Raw genomic sequence first — 7330 nt, forward strand, 5'->3', positions numbered from 1 at the left:
TATGCAAAATTTGAACTAAATCGGAGCAAAAAATTGGCCTCTGAGGGCAAATGAGTGTAAATCGGGCGAAAGCTATATATGGGAGCTATATATGCAAGTTTTTCGAGACTCAAAATATTCCGATGTACGGAATTTGAGGAAGATCGGTTGATATACACGCCAATTATGACCAGATCGGTGAAAAATATATATGGCAGCTATATCTAAATCTGAACCAAAATCAATACACTGGTAGAAAAAGTTTCGTTAATACGATGAATTTCTACGTTGTATTAACGAAATTCTTCATTAAAAGTCAGCCAACGTAGCATTTCGTTATAACAACGTAATTTTACGTTATATTTACGAAACCCTTTATGGAGTACATTTCGTAGTATTAACGAATAATTACGTTGCTATTACGTAGCCTTTTCGTTGTATTAACGAATATTATTCGTTGTATGAATGAAATTTATTCATTGTATGGATGCAGCTTATACGTTGTATGAACGAAAATCATTCATTGTATGAACCCAGTTTTTTCATTGTATGAATGAAAGGCGAACGTTGTATAAATGAACACAAACGTTATATTAATGAAACCCAACCAATTATTGCATTTGAATGTAGTGTATTATTTTTTGTTAAAATCTTTGAAATAGGATTTATACACTCGTACAGTAGGAAATAATATTTATTGATAAATTAAGTAATTTAATAATCATATAGTATGACTTTCACTTAAGAAAAATTTCTAAGACCAAAAAATGATAATCGTATCGCCGTGTCCATTTATCCAATTTATTTTTGCAACCAAGGTTCGTTGCGGTAATTGTTCCGCCTTCTTCATCTGAAAGTTCACTTCCCCGTGGCATTTTCACTAAAGATTAAAAATTTACACTAAATTTCTTGCGAATATACAAAACACAACAGTTTAACTCACTCACCATCTATATTTATTATTCACAACGAAACTGTAATGAGCCTGTGCACTCTTCAGCGAAAAGTACGTAAATGTTGTTAAGGTTTGCCCATCAGAAAAGTTTTCTGTTGAACTTTTTACCGTTTGTTTTTCAAGACGCACACGCAAACATGTGCTTATTGCCATGCTTAGATGTGTATGTACAAATTACATAGACGCTACAGACGTATTAGAGAGAGAGTATGGAGAGGCGTTTTAGAGCGAAAGTACGGAGAGGCAGAAATACTCAAACTCCCATTCGTATTATTAATGAACATATTTCATTAATACAACGAAATATAACAATTTGAAATTTATTTTTTAACGATCCATATCATTATATTAACGATCGCTTTCATTTTATAAATGAAATTTTCAATTCCAGTTTCGAAGTATATAAAACGACTGTTTTAAGGGCTAAAAGTTTCCAAAGGCTACTCTCTATGTGCAAATGATTTTAACAATTTCATCTTGGAAAATTTTTTTTATTCTAATTCTTGAAAAAATTACAAAGTTAATATTCGTAATATTAACGAAACGTGTTTCATTAATATAACGAAAAACCAAAACACAAAATTGTCGTTTAACGATTGATTTCGTTGTATTAACGATCACTTTCGTTCTTATAACGAAACATTTCGTAATATTAACGAAAAATAATCAACGAAGCCCGTTCGTTAATAGTACGAACCATTTTTCTACCAGTGTAGGGATCGTCTTTGAGCCGAAACAGGACCCTATACCAAATTTTAGGACAATCGGACAAAAACTGCGAGCTGTACTTTGCACACAAAAATACATCAACAGACAGACAGACAGACAGACGGACAGACAGACAGACGGACATCGCTAAATCGACTCAGTATTTAATTCTAAGCCGATCCGTATACTAAAAGGTTGGTCTATGATTACTCCTTCTTGGCGTTACATACAAATGCACAAACTTATTATACCCTGTACCACAGTAGTATTGAAGGGTATAACAAGTATATACAGCAGTAAGTTCGCCCGGGCGGAATCTTAAATACCCACCACCATGAATCAAATATAATAGTATCCTTTGAACATTTCAGGGGGGCTTGATGGCAGATATTATCCCAAGCAGATCACTTTAACCACTACGCTTCCCGCAGATAAATGTAAAGATTTTTACGTATGAAGACTATATTAGATTCTTGATTTATAAGAACCAGTTTTTGTTTGCGATTTAGAGGAATCATAAACAATAAACATCTCTTGTAAGAGTGCAAGAAAATGATAAAATAATGCCTTGTTTTGAAAATCAAAACAAGGCATTATTTCATCATTAAATGATTAGGAGAAAAAAAATCTGGAAATTTTACATTCAGTTTCACGGAATTTTCATGATTAGTACCCTCAAGAAATCGGTCTACATTGAGGTCTTACCAAATGAACCGATAAAAACTAAGTCATATACACTTTTTTGTGGGCCCAAAATGCCTGTATATTTTCAATTTATGGCAAATCAGATAAAAACTATAATTTCTAGAAACCCTAGGAGTTAAATCAGGAGATCGGTCTAATGGGGTATATGCCAAAAACATGGAGGGATACACACAGTATTCAGCACATCTAATTGTAGTTCTAGAATCTAGACCCCAAATCGTAGGGCCGATTTATAAGGGGCCTATATCAAAAACTGGACCAATACACGATACATTTGGTACACCTCTTTATGGTCCTAGAATGCCTCTTGATTTCCAATTTCAGGCAACTTCGATAAAAATAACGGAATCTAGAAGCCGAGGAAATGACATCGGGAGATCGGTCTATATGGGGGCTATATCAAAACATGGACCGATACTCATTTCAAATTTCAGGCAAATTGCATAAAAACTACGGATTCTAGAAGCCCAAGAAGTAAAATCGAGAGAACGGTCTATATGGGGGCTATATCAAAACATGGACCGATATAGCCCATCTTTGAACTTGGTCTGCGTGCAGTCAATCGACGATTCTGTGCCAAATTTCAGGACGATATCTTCTATATTGAAGACTGTAGCGTGATTACAACAGACAGACAGACGGCCAGACGGACATGCTTATATCGTCTTAGAATTTCTCTCTGATCAAGAATATATATACTTTATATAGTCTAAAATCGATATTTCGATGTGTTACAAACGGAATGACAAACTTATTATACCCCCATCACCATTCTATGGTGGTGGGTATAGAAAAAATTCAAATGTCACCGTACGGTAGACAGAAAAAAAACGTTCTGTTTCAACCACGAAATTAGTTGATCCAATTAATTTTTAAATTTAAATTTCTTCAATCACGAAATATAAAGTATTAATCACAGAATCAATTAGAAATAAAAAATATACCTGATTAAAAAATTAACTGATTTCTTCGGCACTTTCAATTAACTTTGCATTAGGTGTAATTGCAAATTTAATGGATTTTGGTCGAAAAACTCAATAATAGAGACAATCGGTTTGTTTATTATATTATTATTTATATATTTATGATTGAGATTAAATAAATTTCTTAAAATTTATAAGAGCTTACATTTTCCTATTAATTTTTTTTAGATTCAGTCAATATTTAAAAACCCATTGTAACCCATGCAATTCATTCCGAACAAAATTATCAATAAACATATATTTTTAATTGGAAATATTTTTTTTATTAATTTTTAATGTTTCTTAGTTAGGATAATTCATATTTTAATTACAAATATAAAATTTTGCTATCATTCATTTTTTGACTAAGCCAATATTTGATTTAACAAAATTCTGTGCCTCCATTTCCCTCCAATAGGTGTGAATAAGGAAATCTGTCAGTGCGAAATTAGCTCCCAAAGTAATGGCTACCGATGTCCATGGCAGAACGTTTATGCCTTGAACATAATATTAACAATTTTCACTGGCTAGAACAAAAAAAGGTCCCATTTTCCATGAATTAAAAAACAAAAGAATCTCCACTGAAGTTTGCGAAAATTTTTCAAGGCTAATTTTACTTTAGTAGATATCAAATTTCCAGGAATATTATAACAGTAACCATTATTTAAATTGTGAAACCAAAACACAAAACAAAAAAATGTCTGAACAAAGAAAAAGAAAAATTAAACAAAGAATTTGTTTCAAGAAAAATGCTTCTTTTGTATAAGATGAAATATTATAACAAAAAGTTATATTTTCCAAGAAAACGACCAATAAAAATAAACATCGGTTATCATGTTAAGGGCGAGGGATCAAAGAGAATTGAATTTGGAAATTCAGAGTGGGGAGATAGACATGTTTTCAAAGTCAAGTAAGAATTTGTTAAGTTCAGCCGACCGTTAACTAATGTATTGAAATTAATACTAATATTAAAATATAACAAGTATAAACGGCCGTAAGTTTGGCCAGGCCGAATCTTATGTACCCTCCACCATCGATTGCGTAGAAACTTCTACGAAAGACTGTCATTACAATCGACTTACTTGGGTCGTGGTATCTTAAATCGTTTTCTAAATTGTGAGTTAGTCCACACGTGGTATATATTAGACAAAAAGGTATGTAAGTGTACAAATAATTACGAATCGATATGGACTTTTGCACGGTACGTATGGAGCCAGAATTGAAATATGGGGGTCGCTTATATGGGGGCTACAATTACGAACTTGATATGGACCAATTTTTGTGTGATTGGGGATCGATTTATCTGAGGGCTACATATAACTATACACCGATATGGACCTAGTTAGGCATGGTTGTTAACGGCCATATACTAGCACAATGTACCAAATTTCAACTGACTCGGAGGAAATTTACTCCTCCAAGAGGCTCAAAAACCAAATCTCGGGATCGGTTTATATGGGGGCTATATATAATTATGGACTGATATGAACCAATTCATGCATGGTTGTTGGATATCATATACTAACATCACGTACCAAATTTCAACCGAATCCGATGAATTTTGCTCTTCCAAGGGGAGAGATCCGGAGGTCAAATCTGGGGATCGGTTTATATGGGGGCTATACATAAATATGGACCGATTTCGACCAATTTTGCATGGGTGTTTGAGGCCATATATTAACACCACGTACCAAATATCAACTGAATCAGATAAATTTTGGTCTTCCAAGAGGCTCCGGAGGTCAAATCTGGCGATCGGTTTATATGGAGCTATATATAATTATGCACCGATGTGGACCAATTTTTGCATGGCCATAGAGACCATATACTAACACCGTGTACCAAATTTCAGCTGGATAGGATGAAACTTGCATCTCTTAGAGGCTCCGAAAGCCAAATTGGGGGATCGGTTTATATGGGGGCTATATATAATTATACACCGATGTGAACCAATTTTTGCATGGTCATTAGAGACCATATACTAACACCATGTACCAAATTTCAGCCGCATAGGATGAAATTTGCTTCTCTTAGAGGCTCCGAAAGCCAAATCGGGGGATTGGTTTATATGGGGGCTATATATAATTATGGACCGATATGGACCAATTTTTGCATGGTTGTTAGAGACCATATACTAACACCATCTACCAAATTTCAGCCGGCTCGGATGAAATTTGCTTCTCTTTGAGGCTCCGAAAGCCAAATCGGGGGATCGGTTTATATGGGGTCTATATATAATTATGGACCGATTTGGACCAATTTTTGTATGGTTGTTAGAGACCATATACTAACACCATCTACCAAATTTCAGCCGGATCGGATGAAATTTGCTTCTCTTAGGGGCTCCGCATGCAAAATCGGGGGATCGGTTTATATGGGGGCTATATATAATTATTGACCGATGTAGACCAATTTTTGCATTGTTGTTAGAGACCATATACTAACACCATGTACCAAATTTCAGCCGGATCGGATGAAATTTTCTTCTCTTAGAGGCTCCGCAAGCCAAATCTGGGGATCGGTTTATATGGGGGCTATATATAATTATGGACCGATGTGGACCAATTTTTGCACGGTTGTTGGAGACCATATACTTACACCATGTACCAAATTTCAGGCGGATCGGATGAAATTTGCTTCTCTTAGAGGCTCCGCAAGCCAAATCTCTCTTATCACTTAGTGCTGCCCGATTCCATGTTAAGCTCAGTGACAAGGGACCTGCTTTTTATAGCCGAGTCCGAACGGCGTTCCACATTGCAGTGAAACCACTTAGAGAAGCTTGAATCCCTCAGAAATGTCACCATCATTACTGAGGTGGGATAATCCACCGCTGAAAAACTTTTTGGTGTTCGGTCGAAGCAGGAATCGAACCCACGACCTTTTGTATGCAAGGCGGGCATGCTAACCGTTGCACCACGGTTGCTCCCGACGTACATAAATAACAACTACTTGTGCCAAATTTCAAGTCGATAGCTGGTTTCGTTCGGAAGTTAGCGTGATTTCAATAGATGGATGGACGGACATGCTTAGATCCACTCAGAATTTCACCACGATCCAGAATATATATACTTTATGGGGTGTTAGAGCAATATTTCGATGTGTTACAAACGGAATGACAAAGTTAATATACCCCCCATCCTATGGAGGAGGGTATAAAAAACTTTTCAACGATGGTGATCATGAGTTGAATCGGTCGCCCCAATGAATATGTGGTTATTTGTTTTTATCCAAAAATCCCCAATTTAAACATAAATTCCTCACAAAAATCCCCAATACATTTTTGACAAGTTTTTTTGAAAAAAAAAAAAACAACAACAAATAAAGCAAAAGGCTCAGCTGTAGGTAGAAAATCAGTAACACTTTAAAAATTAAAATTTTGTCAATACGAGCAAGCTGCAATAAGATCAAGATTTCGAACCACAACACCAAGAGACTAATGATCGTCTTCCAAATGCTGGAGATATGAAAATGAGAGTTCGGTCACATTGTATTTATGAACGAAACTTTACTTCTAAATATTCAATTGGTAAAATTCGGTGGTAACACGTTGCCAAGGTTGGTAGAATTCTACCAGAAATGATAGATTTTTTATTGTTTGGTAGATTTGTAGAATTTTTGTTGTTTTGGTAGATTTTGCAAAGAAGAAAATTTATGAAATTTTCTATAGAAATAAACTTCTGGCAAAATTTTCTATATAGAAATAAAATTTTGAGAAAATTTTCTATAGAAATAAAATTTTGACAAAATTATCTATAGAAATAAATTTTTTAGAAAATTATCTACAGAAATAATTTTATGACAAAATTTTCTATAGAAATAAAATTTTGACAAAATTTCCTATAGAAATAAAATTTTGATAAAATTTTCTATAGAAATAAAATTTTGGCAAAATTTTCTATAGAGATAAATAACACTTTAAGAAAATTTTCTATAGAAATAAAATTTTGACAAAATTTCCTATAGAAACAAAATTTTGATAAAATTTCCTATAGAATTAAAATTTTGACAAAATTTTCTATGG

General features: G+C 34.1%; 1 long non-coding RNA gene across 1 annotated transcript; it reads right to left on the reverse strand.

The window, feature by feature from the left end:
* Nucleotides 1–638: 638 nt before the first annotated feature.
* On the reverse strand, nucleotides 639–1065 carry LOC142229064 (uncharacterized). The gene is made up of 2 exons (XR_012720321.1): nucleotides 927–1065; nucleotides 639–859 (listed from the first exon to the last, which is right to left on the reverse strand). It is a non-coding gene; the product is annotated as an uncharacterized LOC142229064 (long non-coding RNA).
* Nucleotides 1066–7330: the final 6265 nt, after the last annotated feature.

Source organism: Haematobia irritans, chromosome 3 (genome assembly GCF_050003625.1).
Source record: "Haematobia irritans isolate KBUSLIRL chromosome 3, ASM5000362v1, whole genome shotgun sequence".
Taxonomy (NCBI): Eukaryota; Metazoa; Arthropoda; class Insecta; order Diptera; family Muscidae; genus Haematobia; species Haematobia irritans.